The following is a 17,509-nucleotide window of genomic DNA, read 5'->3' as shown; positions in this document are numbered from 1 at the left end:
AAAGAGACTGTCTATGTGACGAACCAGAAAGAGGGTTTAGAGGGGGAGAATCTAGCTAGTCCTGTGGTGTGTGAAGCAACCTCCATGGTGTGCAGTATGATACTTGTGGGCGTGCGTTTGGACCGTGCAAGGGTCCTTCTGGTGTGACACTGACAGGGTGCAACGTGACACCAGCTCCGGAGTACGGGCGGGTTCTCGAGCCTGAGCAGGTGCACCAGGTGTTGAAGCCTGCAACATATGGGGTGACAGGTAAGTCTGTGCAGTGTGTGAGCGAGGCCAGACCTATGCCGGTGAGCGAGGCTGGACCTACGCCAGTCAGCAAGGTCCGAACCCAGGTGTGTGGCACCGGACATATTCTGGTGAGTAAGGTTACATCCGTCGAGTTGAGTGAGGTTACATCCATGGTGGTTGACGCATGGTCTGTGTTGACTTCCATGGTCTGGGGAGGGTGAGAAGGAAGGGATGTAGCTGTAGAGAGCTTAGAAAGAGACAAGCCAATGTGGACCTTTGTCAGTTTGTGCCCCAATTGCAGTTTAAATGTTTATCTCCATGCCTTAAAAAATGCAGGATATTGTAATTGGGTCTGTCTGTTACTGTCTCTCTGTCTATCTGTCTGTCTGTCTGTCATGCCATCTCCTCCTAAATGGTTAGGCAGAAATTCACCAAACTTGGTAGTTATGATCACCACATGGCAAGAATGTGTGAGAGTAGTAATTTGGGCTGCACCTCCAATGACTGGGTCAAAAGGTCAAATTCCCCGCCCAAAAAAACAATCTCAAGCTGTTCATCACCATTTTATGTCATCTCCCATCCAAAATCATGATTTTTCGACACCCGTTAAACCACCCCGCACCCATCCCAAAATTTTGCTTATGTGTCCATATTGTCCACCCTTTGCGTTCTCCCTTACCTCTTGTCATTACCTGCATCCCTTGTTTGTCCATCTCCATCTACTTTCTCCCTCTGCCCTGCTGTTGGTGTTTCCCCTTTCTCCTGCTGTTTGTTTCCTTTGTTGTATTTTGTTCTGTCTCATAGCTCTTCCACGAGCCAAGAACATGTATTTTTTTTAAATTTGAAAAAAAAAAATGCAATTGGGGGCACATTCTTAAGCATTTTTAATGAAACTTTGGATATGCAATTAATATCGGGGGATGCATGAAATATGTAACGTTTTCTGGATTTGACCCCCAGTTCATGCCCTAGGGTGGAGTTTTGGTCACATGGGTCAAAGCAGAAGATTTTTTTTTTTTTACTCGAAATTTGATTTTAGGTCATTCTTGGTGGAACTTTTTACCATCTTTCAACCTTGCTTTATGTGGGAAGCATGGGGATTTGCAATGGTGTGCCATCGACTTCGCTGTAGTTCTTTTTTGTATCGAAATAGGAGTTGTCATGAGCAGCTGGCCACCCATGACAATGTGGAATTAAAAGAGTGGAAGGCTCAAGGTCGGCAGAGTTTGCAGGAAGAGCTATCAGGCCCATGAATATTGGGGTCTTTGCACACAGCTGGAATTGGAAACACGAGGCCGGGAACTTAAAATTTAAAGTTATTTTAAAACAGCCTTGGCGGGACTTGGTTTCCGGGCTGCATGATTCGGACCAGGAGCGTTAGTGTGGCCAGCCTCGTGGGAAATTGCCCCCCTGGTACATTGGGTTGTTTCAGGCAGCTGGGGAGCTGCACTGGCAAGATTTGGACATGGGGTCCAACCACAGGTGTGATATAACCCGACCCCAACAGTGGGTCTAGTGGTGTGTGTGGCGTCCCCTGTCCATTGGGGGTGGTGGACGATCAAGTGTCTTGGATCTGAAAGGTTGGCGGACCATGGAGGGGTTTGATATTTCCACGGGACCGATATGGTCTCTCCCAGGGACCTGCAATGTTGTGCTGAGAGGACCACTTGGGGGAGGTGTTGCGGGCCATTCCTTCATTTGGCACCACCAAGCGCCATTAAAAGCCTGAGGAGGTGACCATCGGGCATGTGGCTTAGGCTATCCCTGAGATTCTGGGATAGCCAGCATGTGGAGACCTGCCATGATGGGCTGATCTATGGATGTGGGTGAAGCTGCATGGACTGGAGTATGAGTACAGCTCAACGGACAACCAACCGGAGCATCTGTGGAATGTGATGGAGTTAAATGGAAATTATTGGGAAAGGCCTGGAGAGTTTCACATAACCTTCCACAGATACTCTGCCATGATTTAATAGGTTCTCAGTTTGGAAAGAGAGCCCTGAGTTTTAATTGGCATTATGGAAATGAAAAGATTGGCTGCAGCAGGCACTGCTGGAATTGAACAACCTCCCCAGTGGTAATTGGATTGTGCTAAATGTACCTTTCCCCATTGTCATGACTCACCATGCTTTGCTTTTGGGCATTTGTAGATGAGTTGGGGAATATGCAACTTTCAAAATGATGTAATCCGCCCCAGAATGCTCGGTGCACCTGTGCATAAACCCCAGGAAACTGCGGTGTTCGTAGCAACAAATAGTATATCGTGTGCGCGAGATAAGGATTGTTACCGAAAATGACTCACAAAGCTTCTAAAAGAAGCCGAAAATACTTGGAAACATACTTGCGAGAAAGGGGTGTGCCTCTGCACAACAAAAGAGTTGTTGAACTTTCTGAACTCGTCAAAAAAGCTGATTCCTTGAAGCTCCCCGTTCTGCAAATTCCTGAGGATCTGGACCAGTGCAAGGCCCGAAAGTTCGTAGATGGGTGCACCCTGAACAAATTACAAATTCTTGCACTTGCAATCTAGTATCCTGTGTCAGAGTGGTAGTATCCCGTCCAGGTTGTAACCACCAACGGCTGAGCCAACGTTACTGCCTTGGCAGCCCTGTGCGTCTCATGGCGCAAGGAGGAAAAGAAGAATTATATAGGAATATTAAGTCACAAAATTTATTTTCCAACAAATGATATTTTTTAATTCTCATTTATTGTATATAACTATATTCATTGCTGCAAGCGATAGCATCAGTCTTGGCAGAATGTGCACAGGAAGACAGGAAGGACAAGTTTTGCAACCATAAATGTGTTCTGTATCTTAGTTTTTTATGTTTGTTTTTTTGTATTTGCTGTCGAAGCTTGTATGAGAGCTAACACACAGCAACATACAGCAAGAGGGGCGGGAGAGGGAAGGAAAAAACAGTGGGGGACAGAGACATGAGGAGATCTGTGGAAGGGAGAGGGATGGGGAGGGGTCCACAGGCTAAACAAGATGGACACAACAGGGAATTTCATGTCTTTGCACGACAGGGACTTTCATGTCTTTGCTGGGTTTTGGGTGGATTAGCGGGGATAGAAAAGATCGTGATTTTGGATGGGGGAAGATAAGAGATGGTGGTGAACAGCTGTTTTGAAGACCTGGAGGGAAGAGTGGGATTGAAGAGATTGAAGGAGTTTGCTCCAAAAGCAGGAAAAAAAGATGAATGAAAGTGTTAAGGTGAGCAGTGATTCTTGATTTTGGTGATTTTACCAAAAGGGGGGTTGCTGGTGTACCTTGAGTGCCCTGTGAAAATACGGGGAGGGGGGGGGACTTATCTCAGACAGAGTGGGGAGGGGGGGTGGCGAAGCCAGGGAGCAGATGGTAAAAGACAGAAAGACCAATGATCCTATATGCCTTTGTTTCCACAGCGTGCAGCCGAGAAAGGTGAGAGGTGGGAGCACCAGCCCAGAGGGGAGAGCAGTACTCCATCAGGTTGCAGACGAAACCTTTGTATGTAGTCATTAGATCAGGTGTGCCAAGGAAGGACATTGCACGATAGAGGATGCCCAGTTGGCGACTGGCTTTGCAGGCCAGCTTGGAAATGTGGCTTTCCCAGTAAAGATCATGGCAGATAGTGAGACCCAGAAGCTTGAATGAGAGGACTTCTTCAAGAGGATTGTTGAGAAAGTATATGTGGGTGGTTTTCCAGATGGTCCTTTCAGAAAGACATGGTGACAGTGTGAGATTTGTCAGGGTTGAAAGACATGTTCCACTTGTTGGACCAGCTTTTAGTTTTTTCCAGATATGCAGAGAGTGAAAAGGCTGCTGTTTGCCGATCTGAGGGATGACAGATGGTACGGCAGAGGGTGGATTCATGAGCAAAGACATAAAGAAGATTTTCCAGAGTCAGAGAGATCATTGAAAACCAGAAAAAGCACAGGCCCAGAACACTGCCTTGAGGAACTCCAGCCTGGACAGGAAGAGAGGATGTGAGAATGCCATTAAAGGCCACAGGTTGACTGCGACAGGAGAGGAAGTCTGCGAGCCATGAGTGCAGATGTCCTTGGATACTGTAGAAGAAATTATTCAGCCATCCTGTACATTTGAGTCATTTATTTCACAAACAACATAAACAAATACAAACAAACAAATACATTTGCGCATATGAAGTAATCTGGTGAGAAGAACACAGTCTTGCTCCAGAATCTCTGAGATGCATGGAAATGTTGAGTTCTTTTCATAGTTTTCAGTGTAACATAATTATTTTCTTCTTTTTTTTCTCCAAATGCTGGCACCACAGTTTATAATCCCAGGTGGAGATAATTTTCAACCTTTGTGCCACCACCAGCTTGATTTGGTTGTAGGAATGCAGCATATATTTCAAACCTATATGTGTAGATTTTCTCCTGGCACAGAATGACAATGATGTCAAAACTGCAACCCTTTGGGTATTTTGATGGATTTCTATAGTATGTAGGTTAAAAATCAGTCTGCTTCTAACAGACTGGGGAAATATGTCCTATCTTGAAGCAATTAGAGCTTCGTGAATACATCTGGATATTTCCTGAAACCAACATTCCAGTTGCGCTGAAATAATATTCCCCATCCAGCTTGCTGGTGCCTTTCATAAAAAAAACTTAGCAAGCAATATAGTTTTCAATGATAGGCAATTATTTTATACTGAATAATGACTAAAGTTTTAGTTGAAAGGCCAACCCTGATTTGAATATCTTTACTCTGCAGGTTGATCATCTTTCAGTACAGAGGAAAGATATGATTATGTAAATTAAAATTAAAATAGATTCATGTTAAAAATAGATTCATGCACATAAAATCATGCCATATTTGAGTACATTTTCCATTACAGATTTATAACAATACATTAATTTCAACATCAAGTTTAATTGACAATTTTATTATTGATTTTATCACCCTCAAGCCCATTATGCTAATTTTGGAGAAATTGCATCGACAATACCATAGGAAGAGAGTTTGGTGAGCAGGGCAGGGTGCCAGACCAAATCGAGGGCACGCGATACGTCTAGGGCGATGGCTCTGATTTCATGTCCGGCATTGAGGATCTCCATCCATTGTTGGGAGAGCAGAAGCAGCATATCCAGGGTAGAGTGATCTGGTCTGAATCCAAATTGATGATCTAAATAAAGCCATTGGAGAAGAGGAAGAATTTATATAATATAATGGAGGATTTATAATTATATAATCTATCTATAATTCCAGCAATGTGTGTGTGTGTGTGTGTGTCTGTGTGTCTGTATGTGTGTCTACGACCGCCATTTCTCAACAACCACTGGTCCGATCAAATTGAAACTTGCCAGGAATATTGCTGGGGACCCGTGGATGTGCTTTTTCAAGGTTTGATATTAATCGGACAAGTGGTTCCCAAGTTACGGCCATTTATCTGTCAAGCAATGACAGGACACGGTGCTATGACATCGCTGTTGACATCACAATTGCTTTTTTTTATTTTTGCACGTACGGCCACGCACGTACAGGCACGCGAGAGCGAAGGAACGGCCTGTGTGGTTGTTATTTCTGGCACGTGGTTTCAAAGTTTTTTTTTTGCACGTACGGCCACGCACGTATGGGCACGCACGTACGGGCACGTACTATCTCTCTATAATTCCAGCATTCTCTGTGTGTGTGTCTGCGACCGCCGTTTCTCGACAACCACTGGTCCGATCTGATTCAAACTTGCCAGGAATATTGCTGGGGCCCTGCGGAAGTGCCTTTTCAAGGTTTGATATTAATCGGACGAGTGGTTCCCAAGTTACGGCCATTTATTTGTCAACCAATGACAGGACACGGTGCCATGACATCACGAATGACGTCACAATGCTTCATCTTTTTTTTCTGATATGATGTCACAATTGACGCTGGGACCTGAGTATGTGCCTTTTCAAAGTTTGATATCGTTCTTCTTCATCTGTTTCAGCTGCTTCCCAAGTTATGACCATTTATGATACGGTTGGTCCAGTATAATTGAAACAATGCCCCAATCCAGTTTTTTTTTTTTGCACGTACGATCACACACGTACGGCCGCTCACGTACGGGCACGCACCTACGGGCCCGCACTAGTATAATATAATGGTTCATATTATTGCCAGTGTACAACCTTATAGGTCGAGATAAAAGCGAGTATGAATATGAGTTATTTTCTATTACTATTGCCCAAAAGGTCTGAACAGTTTGAGATAAAAAGTGGTGAAATAAGTGAGTATTTTGTTTTACACTGGCTTTGGTTGATTTAATGGTAAGCGTTAAGAATCAGAAAATTGACTCGGAGTGCTCTTCTTTTCAGCCAGAAAGTCAGCATGATTTGTTACATTACTTATCTGTATGTACTCAAAATTACGAACAAATCATGAAGCATACAGTATATCCGGCCGGCACCAAGTTTAACAAGAGCTGTTATGGCCCTCTAATTGGTAAAGGTTCCCCACCTCTGATATAAAGCTTATATTTATTATATCCACACATGTGATGCACTCCAGTATCTGCTTGCAGTCTGCAAGCATGGTGCACTAGTACAATTTCGCATTTGAGAAGTGTCTAGTTGTTTGTTGGATTGTACGTTTGTTTGACTTATATGCACTCCTGAACTGCTGAACAGAATGAGTTTTGAGACTGCTGATTGTATTTGGGGTGTTAGTTTTAGGCGGTTACAAAAGATATAATCCCTGGGGTTCAGGGTCGGGGGAGCATGCAAAATATCAATGTAAATGTGTAGGATTGGGTTGGCAGAATGGCTGAGAGGTCCTCACACTCACCTTTAAGCTGTCTCGCCTGGGTTCGAATCTCAACCCAGCTATAAACTATCATCTCAGTGTTTCACAGGCAGGGTCATTCATCAATGTGTGTACTGGCCCTCAGGTGGACATTAAACGGTGTCTTTTTGTGAAGAGTAGGTGACTATTCGTTGGCACCATGGCCAAAGTACAAATTCCTACCCTTGCCAGAAGGGGCATCAGCGGCACAGCCGCCCTCCCAGCAATGATGCAAACCAGCAGATAAAAGCTGCACACAAAATGTATGCATGAATGTGTTGGGTTGTATAGTGGAAGGGATGTATAGTGCCACCTGGTGGGAGCCGGTATTACAAGTTATAATGAAATGTGCCATAGACATAATGGAAGTGGTGGGATCAAACCATCTGTCCAAAAGGTCGTGTTCTTTATGAGTGTAGTTGAACACCTTAAACACACCAAGTCAAAAGCCTTGCTTTGCTTTTACAAGATTGACATATAAAATGTGGGCTTGCACAGTTCCTTGTGGTCATTGTCTTTGCTTTGTCTAGTTTTTGGATTGTGTATCTGAGGCATTCTTGCTTTCCTTTTGTCTGCTTCAGGGTCACCCTTCTTATTAAGTGTCATTAAACTATGTTAGCTCGGAATTTTAAGCTGATCAATGTCTTGCTTAGGACACTTGAACATGTCCATGAATGATGCTTAAATTTCTGTGCTTGCACACCTCCCCTTAGGTGTTGTTGTCTTTTTTTGCATACAATATCGAGGCTCATGGAAGAGTGAGGTGACAGAGTTTAGAAGGCAGCACACTGACACTGGGAAAGTGAGACATGTAGATGCAATAAGCAAAGGGATGAACGAGCAGAAGGTGGAGAGGAAAGGAAATAACATCTTGCAAGTCAAAAGAAGTGTGAGGAGGGGATTGGGGCCATACTCTGTGCAGAGCGTTGGCGCTGCTTAAGCAGTCTCCTTGGCTATTGGGCACAATCCTGGACAGGTCGCCACTCCGACACAGTATACTAGCATGCTGGCACTCATTTTGCCGACCTCGGAAGGATGACAGGTTGAGTTGACCCCACCTGGTATTAATTCAACAGCTGAGCAGGATTTGAACTCAGGACCCTAGGATCCAAAGCCTGCCACCCTAACCATTAAGCAAACACCAGACATATGCTAACACCAGCCAACACCACCTGACATACATATGTGTTAGGTGAGAGTTTATGAGTATACAAATGATCATGGGTAGGGATGGTCCATGACCACAGGTTGTAATACACTGCCAACATGATATAGAAGGATTGAACAGACTGAAGGAGGCAGTTCCATGAGTGTGGGAAAAGAGGAACAAAGGAGTGGTGATTGGCAGTCAGCCAGGATTTGGGGAATTTCACAAAGAGGGGATTCATGGAAGAATTGGTGCAACTTGGAGAGACTTGTGAGTTGTCACCTCGGTGTCACATATTGCAAAGCTGATGTGTGTATATGTATGTATGTATCAGTATGTATGTGTGTGTATATATTTAAAAAAAAAAAATATATATATATATATATATATATATATATATATATATATATACATAAAGAATATATATATACTTACATATATAGAACACACAGACATGTCGCTGCAGTGGGACAGACATCGTCACGCTATTAAAAACACCTCACCACCACATTATGAAAAACGCTTGACCACCACAAAACCGCCATGTTATTAAGAACACCTCACCTCCACGTAATTCAAAACAACTCCTGCTGTGCCATTCAAAACACATCACCACACATCGCTACAGACAGCTTTGTTTTTACTGAGGATAAGTACGTGAGTTGCCGTGTTGTCATGATTTACTCCAAACAGAATGAAAACATTTATTTTGCAAATTTAATTGTAATATTCGTGATTAATTGCATTTATATAAGGAATTGAATGTGAAGATTTGAGTTTAAAGAAACTTTTTTTAATTATTAAAAAAAAAAAACCTTTCGGACATATTGTTATGGGGCTGGGTATTGGTGGCAAGCACGACCGCTAGAGGGTGCAGTAGAGTCGACTCCACCGAACACACCGGAATTGAGGTCGTGCCTTTTGGATAAGTCTAAAAGGCACAGGTCCCTTACTGGACCATGAATCGCCAATAATTCGACCGTGTGGGGTAGGGTCAATTGCCAAACTTCAATATACCTAATTACCCACGTGGATAAAGCTACCGGGGAATTCACACCTTCGACGGACCTTGAGCGGAACGAGCCGTTACCGAGCCCGAACCGTGTGTAACCCGAGCGGAGATTACCAAGGCCCGTCGGACCAAATTAACAATTTACGGCCTCACTATTTCTTAACACACACTGTGCCAAGCCAATGAAAGGAACACAGAAACGAGCTGGAACATTTAACAAAAGGGATATTTATTTATAATTGGGCAGGGGAGCACGCAAGAAGGCAGGGTTAACCGAATACTGAAGGAATAGCAATTTATGCACAAGCACTTATGCAGTTTTACGTAATAGACTGGCGCCACAAACACACACACACACACGTACACCCAAAAAGAAACGGACCCGCCAGGTCTTTATTGGAGGCCTCCAGCTCGAGGAAAGGCGAGTTGGAGGTCAGAGCCTATTCTCGGACCTTTCCACCTTGTGCGGTCTTCGACGATCCGGTGTGGCAGGACTCAAACCAGCCACACAATGCCGCTCCTAGCCCAGGCAGGCGATCCTCGCGGGACAGGCTCGCAGGCACACAGGCCATAAGAGCAGACGCTCTGTTGGTGGGACCCCAGGAAGGTGACGACTAACTTTAGAAGACCACCAGACGTCCGAAGACCAGAAGACAATTCTCAACTCTCTCAACAACAACAACTACTCTCGTTTGGCCCATGCGCGCTTCTCTTATCCCCCGCTCGCACTCCCTCATTTGGCAGAGAGAACGCTCTATGCCCATATTTGGAGCCAAGCCAGAGCGTAACGCTTGTGCCCATATTTGGAGCCAAGCCAGAGCGTAACGCTTGTGCCCATATTTGGGGCAAAGCCAGCATACCAACGTCCAGAGAAACCACGCCAAGCACACAGGACTCCGCCCACGTACGTGCTGACACGCACGCATGCAATGGTGCTGGTGGATGATGGTGGAAGGAAGCGAAGGCAGGTGTCGTTGTTATGGTTGTTGGTAATTTAAATCCTAACTATCAAAATAACTCACAGCGCACGTACACTTAATCACCCCTTAAACATAGGATGGGAGCCTAACTAGAAACACATACTTACCGATATAGCTGATCTATAGGACCTGGCTGTTGTGTGCAGTAAGCTCCCAAATGCACATATATATATATATATATATATATATATATATATATATATATATATATATATATATATATATATATATATATATATATATATATATATACATATATTGTTGCGAATTTGTGCCTGCCGGCGTGCGAACGGCCACGTAACTCGAATCGCGGCACGTCGCCCACCGGACGGACAATTCTGTCGTGACCCTCTCGGACTAACGCCGGGAGCTAGTCACGGGTGGGCCTTTCGGCCTCACCACGATCGTGCCAATCGGCCCCCCGCGTGGGATAGGGTTGTTCGCCAAATTCGACCTACCTAAGTACCCACGCGGAGGGTAGACCGGGCGATCGCACCTCGCCGCAGGTCGACTCCGGACACGGGCCACTTAAGCGACCCGTTCCGTACTAGCGGGATAACCGAGCGGTGTTATCGTCGGCCTCGACAGTTCCGATTAATTATCGGGCGTATTAAGCCCAATACCAACCCTTTACGTGAAGCAAGATGGAGATTCAATTAAAGAAAAGACGAAGCGAAACGGGAAACAGTTCAACATAATGCACATTTATTCCACGGCACCCGGAGAGCACACATATACAATTACAACAATTATGCACCTACAGCAAATGCTACAAAAGAAACACAACAATGCAGATCTACTACCGACTACGCGAGCACACGGCAACACTTACACAGTTTTACTTTACAGACGGCGCCAACAACACATTTACTCAAAAGCAAAAGAAAAGAGCCACCCTCAAAGACAAGGGGGCAGGCGGGGCCTGTGGGCCAATATTTGCGCGGGACCTGAAAGAGCGGTCAGGTCCGCGAGACCGGGTGGATCCTACCCGTGTCTTTGTGATGAGCCGCCAATGTGGTGGCGCGGCGGCGCCCCGACTCCGCGCTCCTTCGCGGGTTTCGTTGGCACTGCTTGGAGTGGGGTGGGAACGGGGCCCCCCTTTTCGCACTATCTCAGCGCGGGGGGAAAAAAGGGGGGAATTGTTGATGCTCTGGGGAAAGAGGATAGCTGGCTTGCTTGGGTCCTGCGACGAGCGATTCCACTGCGAGCTCGTCGCCGACCGCCGTCTTCCTTGCCTCGGACCCGAGCTATTTGGTCTCTTCCCCAATTCTCCTCAGCCGACTGCAGCAAACCACCTGTACGCCCTCGCCTCCCGACTCACTCCCCGCTCCTCCAAGGCCGACTCTGCGCTCAAACTGACTCGACCGCGCTCCAGGCTCCAGGCTTCCTCTCTCTGCAGCTCCCTGACAGACTCCGAACCCCGACAGACTGCGAACCCCGACAGACTGCGAGCTCCCCTCGGCTCTCCGACCTCTCCAGACTGACTCGACCCAAACTGACTGCCCCCATTCGCCTTGCGCTCGGCGCTTTATAGGCCGGCAGGAGAACCCATATGCAAATTTCTGGATCAGAACGAGCTCGGGGGTGGAGCCACGCTCGCCCATTGGACGGAGAAAAAGGGGCGTGAGTCTCCCCTGATCCTAGAATTTGCATATCGCAATTCTACACCAACGCACCTGGAGGCGGGGCCAAACCGCCCTGCGCTTGCTGATTGGACAGATCAGAAGTGGGCGTGTAGCATTCCTGATCCGAATTCTCCTCGGAAAGGCCGCATTTTGCACTCGCGGCTCAGCGCGCGTCCCGTACGAGGCCAGGACAGCCTGACGCTCGGTGCTCACAAGTGGTGCGGGAATGGCGGTAGAAGGAGGAGAGGTGAAGGTGGTGGAGGGTTTATTGTGGTGGTTTATGGCCATGGCGACGTTTGGAATGGCGGTGATGTGATGTTTGCGGGAGCGAGTTGTGAAGGTAAAGGTCGTGGCTGTTGGCGTTGTTGTTGTTGTGAAGCGGCGTTGTGGTTGGTGGTTGTTGTGTGATGGCGGTTGAGACGTGGTTGGTTCAAAATAAAGATAGAACAGAAAAACGACTATCTCAAAGCGTCGCAGCCCAAATGAATCACATTTATTCCCTCTAAACAACGGGTTTGGGGCTAACTACACATGTACTTACAGAGATATCTCACCTACGGGACCTGAATGGTGGTTTGCGAATTTCCTCAACCGCAACAATATATATATATATATATATATATATATATATATATATATATATATATATATATATATATATATATATATATATACATACATACAGACACACACACACACACAAGCATGGATCAGCTCGCTACGCTCGCCTCTCCACACGTTACAGAGATTTACGTTGCACATTTGCTGTGTTGTCATGATTTACACCAATCATAATGCAAATATTTATTTTGTACAAATTTATTTGTAATATTGGTGATATTATATTTATTTGAAATTTATTTGTCATATTTAAAGGTCCAAAGGGTCTAAGCTGTCTAATCTGTCTGAAGGGTGTGAGGTGTCTAAATGGTGTTAAGGTCTAAAGGGTCTTCAGAATCTATTGGTCTTTGGTGATGTTTTGGTCTTTTTGGACTTCGGGGTCTTTGGAGTCCTTGCGGTTTTTTTGGGTTATTTGGGGTCTTAAGGGTCTTGGAGAATTAACATTCAAACAGGACGTGATTAATAGGCATATAGTCTTCACGGCTTCCCGGACTGACTCACGGCTTCACCGCCTCACTGCCTCATCATCTCACCATGCTTTTCGTATATATATATATATATATATATATATATATATATATATATATATATATATATATATATATATATATATATATATATATATATATATATTTAAAAACACACCACCATGTAACCACCACGTTATTAAAAACACCTCACCACTACGTAACCGCCATGTTATTTAAAACACCTCACCTCCACGTAGTTCAAAACAATTGCCACTGTGCAATTCAAAACACTTCACCACACGTTACTCGAGAGACCAGCTTCTTTTAACTGAGGAGAATTATGTGAGTTGTAATGTTGTCATGATTTACACCAAGCAGAATTCAAACATTTATTTTGCAAATTTAATTGTAATACTCGTGATTAATTACATTTTTATGAGCAATTTAAGTTGAAGATTAAAATTGAAAAGTAATATCAAAAAAAAATTATTTTCAAAAGATTTCAAGGAAAATACTGTTGTGGGCCGGGGGTCGGTGGCGAGAACGACTGCTAGGTGGGGAAGTTATACCGTCTCCCACCAGACTCCCCGGAATTTATAGGCTGTCGCTCCGGATAACTCCGAAGCCGGCGGGTCGATTAATCGACCATGAAACGCCAATATCTCGACCGCGTGGCGTAGGGTTAATTGTCTAGATCCAATATACCTGAGTAACCACGCAGTCTCGACTACCGGGGATTCACGCCCACGGAACGTCTGGCCGAACCGGATCACTCTACCAGCTACGGTAGAGTATCAACTTCCACCTACCAACTCCGGCTCGGATGCAGTTGAGCGGGCCTGCCCAGGACGTTCCGGCTTCGATGTACCGATTACCGGGGATGAAACCCCGTCTAAACTCAGATACGAACCATGCTGGACCAATACAAGAATGGACAGAAACAGACTGTGAACATTTCTAATAAATTTATTAACAGTAAATAAAAGACAAGAGAAGCGAGACTGAAAGCGAATATTCAATGCAAGTATTTACAATGGGCAAAAACACTTATTCAGTTCTACCTAAAGACGGGCCCACACGCAGACACACACACGAAAAGAAAAGAAACCCCGGAGTTCTTTATTGGACCCTCCAGCCGATGAGTGAGAGAGAGAGAGAGAGAGAGAGAGAGAGAGAGAGAGAGAGAGAGAGAGAGAGAGAGAGAGAGAGAGAGAGAGAGAGAGAGAGAGAGAGAGAGAGAGAGAGACGAGCTGAGGGTCAGAGTTCGGTGGGTACCTGACCATCGGAGGGAGGGCATGCTCCGCGATGCGGCACCTGACAAAGGTCATTCGTCCGATCCCCAGTCGCACGTGGGGAACTCGAGGCCCGTGGCGGAGTTCAGGTGGCGAATAATCGGGGTCGATGGAGGGGGGTCAGGGTCGCTCTGTCCTTCCTTGTAGAGGGCCAGCAGAGACATGTTCGCCGCCTCGATGGCCCTCTGCTCAACCCTCGTGACAGCAAAAACCCCTTCGTAACAGCAACGTAGACCTCCTGTAACCACTCTTCGTAATCGCCCCTCATAACCACCCCTTTGTAATAGCAAAAACCCTTAAGAACCTCTCAGAACTCTCGTGCAACCCACCAATGCCTCAGAGAGTCTCTGGAATTTATGTACCTCCCTCAGTGGGGAGGGGCCTTGGTCAGCACACCTCGCTGTTCGCCTCTAATTGGCCAGGATCCTATGGGCACAGCCTTCCTGGTCAGAGTTTCGGCCATGCCCGGAGAAAGCCGCCCCTCCCCTCCACGCGTGTTTGAGGAAGGTGGATGGTGGTGAAGCCACGATTGCGTGTGGAACGTTCGTGGAAGCCGAGGACTGGGACCGCGAGGCCCCCCTCTCGGCAAGTCAAGGTACGAGCATCCAACGGTGGTGATGGAGCGTGATGGGCAGGTGGTGAGATGTAATAACCTAACTATAAAAAAAAACATCACAACGCACATATTTGACTCTCCCACTTGACAAAAGGAAGGGACCTGTCTCGCACGTACTTACCGGCATAACTAACTTTGGGACCAGAATGTTGAGTGCGCATGGTTTCCAGATTCGTAACAATACCTTTAGGACATAGAGACAGGAGAGCTAGGTTCAGGCCAGAAGTTTGGTATAATTTCACAAACGTTTGAGGGAGTAGTTCAAGTAGTTCAGTGACAACACATGACAGACACTCCACACACAAGCATGCGCACACACACACACACACACACACACACACACACACACACACACACACACACACACACACACACACATATACATCATGAAGGGAAACCCTCGAGTTCCCTTCCGGACCAGAGACCACCAGCCGCAGATAACGTCGCAGTCTGGAGGGTTGCTAAGGCCTAAGTCACATTTGCTATACGGCGGCCGTACGCCCTCTGAATTGTCAAAAACGTGCGGTGGCCAAAGAGTTTCTGCAGTGGCCTCAGGGTGGCCCTACGCCGTTTGGCTATATTTTACAGGCCGTAAGGTCGCCGTGAAATTATAACGCTGAGTTATAACTTTTTTTCATTTCTACGTTCGCCGTAGCAATTCGACAAGCCAAAACAAAAGAAATGGTAAAAAAAGAAAAATTAACCCATTCGTTACCGTCCGTTTGGCCGCACGTTCGCCTTTGGGCCCCCTGCGGTCGCCTTGCGGGCACCTTGAGGCTACCTTGCGTCTGCCTTGAAAATTCTATGGCCACCGCAGGGCTCCCTTAAGGTCACCGTGCGACATCAAATCAAAGACCGCATGGCAACCCCACGTTTTCGGTCTCCACAATTTCTAAGACCTCAGGCCTAAGTCACATTTGCTCTATGGCGAGGATAAGGCGGCTGTACACCCTCTGAATTGACAGAAACGTGCGGCGGCCGCAGAGTTTCTGAGGTGGCCTCAGGGTGGCCCTATGCCGTTTGGCTATATTTTACAGGCCGTAAGATCGCCGTGGAATTATAACGCGGAGTTATAACTTTTTTCATTTTTACGTTCGCCGTAGCAATTCGACAAGCCGAAAAAAAAAACTGGTAAAAAAAAATAAATTCAACCCATTCGTTACCGTTCGTCTGGCCGCACGTTCGCCTTAGGGCCCCCCTGCGGTCGCCTTGCGGTCGTTTTGCGGGCACCTAGCATCTGCCTTGAAAATTCTATGGCCGCCGCAGGAACGCCCTAAGGTCACCGTGCGACATCAAATCAAAGACCGTATGGCATCCCCACGTTTTGGTCTCCACAATGTATAAATACGCCGTGTGGCTCCCCGAAAAATAAAAACATATGTGACTGCTACATTGTGTGACTGTGGAAATACTGCGGCCGCCGTATAATTGCTAGTGGCCGTAGATTTTGGAGACCCCACGGCCGCCGTGGCAAATGTGACCTCGGCCAAAGCAACCACAAATGTTAATTAACCTCATCAACTCAAACAGGGTTATCCGTAGAATTCCGTTTCCTGAGGAGGTGACTAAATTATTCGGGTTTCATGCCCTCAGCAAACACTGGGATTACTGTCAAGTGATACAATGAGTGTACTCTGGCTAACAAGAGAAAAATCACATGGAGTGCTACTTTTTGGCTAACAATACATGCGGACTATGCTGGACCAATGGAGGAAAGGACAACTGAGACAGATGTGAATGAGCAACCAACAATGTAATTATTAACACACACACACACACACACACACACACACACACACACACACACACACACACACACACACACACACACACACACACACACACACACACACACACACACAGGCAAGCAATGGTGAAAAGCACACATTTACAGATCTTTATTCACCAAGCAAGCAATCATTAAAGTGAGTATTTACAGGCAAAAGGCACAAAAGAGCGGACTTAACCAAAACATGTATTTTTAGACAATATTATTTACACAAAAAGACATATAGTCATCATTCAATCCAGGAAGAAGAAGGCAAGAACTGAGAGAAAAAAAAAGAATGGAACATGGGGTCGATGACTCCTCTCACCTCATGCAACCAAACGGGGCTGTGTCGTGGTCCAAATATACTGGCGGTGGGGGTGGGGAGGATGGGGAAGAGGGCAGTTGAGTGGTGATACGGCACAACGAGACATGCAGCGGCATCTCCAAGGCTTCCAGACCCAGTAGGCTAGTCCTCTCCAGCGTCCCTGATATGTTAGTGCTCCCTTTCTGCTGTGCACCAGGACAAGCAACTCCACATGAACCAAGCAATGTTCTGGGCTTTCTATTCAACTCACCTCCACACTATGGGCTCCTTCCTTCTCTCCTCTGCACTCTGTGCTCCTTTCATGCTCCTCGCCGGACAAACTGAGGCGACTCTGTCTTGTACTCTCTCTCTCTCTCTCTCTCTCTCTCTCTCTCTCTCTCTCTCTCTCTCTCTCTCTCTCTCTCTCTCTCTCTCTCTCTCTCTCTCTCTCTCTCTCTCTCTCTCTCTCTCTCTCTCTCTCTCTCTCTCTCTCTCTCTCTCTCTCTCTCTCTCTCTCTCTCTCTCTCTCTCTCTCTCTCTCTCTCTCTCTCTCTCTCTCTCTCTCTCTCTCTCTCTCTCTCTCTCTCTCTCTCTCTCTCTCTCTCTCTCTCTCTCTCTCTCTATATATATATATATATATATATATATATATATATATATATATATATATATATATATAT

The 17,509-nt window shown here is 46.0% G+C and overlaps 1 protein-coding gene and 1 long non-coding RNA gene across 3 annotated transcripts in view; one reads left to right on the top strand and one right to left on the bottom strand.

The window, feature by feature from the left end:
* Positions 1-17,509, top strand: part of LOC147018197 (trafficking regulator of GLUT4 1-like) — a 98,572-nt gene that overhangs the window by 72,986 nt on the left and 8,077 nt on the right. The gene's annotated exons all lie outside the window — the stretch shown is intronic.
* LOC147018196 (uncharacterized) overlaps positions 906-17,509 on the bottom strand; it is a 45,502-nt gene continuing 28,898 nt past the window's right edge. Inside the window, exons 2-3 of the long non-coding RNA XR_015062310.1 lie at positions 5,184-5,360; positions 906-2,844 (exon numbers count right to left, since the gene is read on the bottom strand). This is a non-coding gene — a long non-coding RNA (uncharacterized LOC147018196). The remainder of the gene's footprint in view (positions 2,845-5,183; positions 5,361-17,509) is intronic.

The sequence above is a fragment of the Eptatretus burgeri genome, chromosome 10, assembly GCF_056783735.1.
Source record: "Eptatretus burgeri isolate ZD-2024b chromosome 10, Ebu_testis_v1, whole genome shotgun sequence".
Classification (NCBI taxonomy): Eukaryota; Metazoa; Chordata; class Myxini; order Myxiniformes; family Myxinidae; genus Eptatretus; species Eptatretus burgeri.
This window is presented reverse-complemented; position numbering and strand designations above follow the sequence as displayed.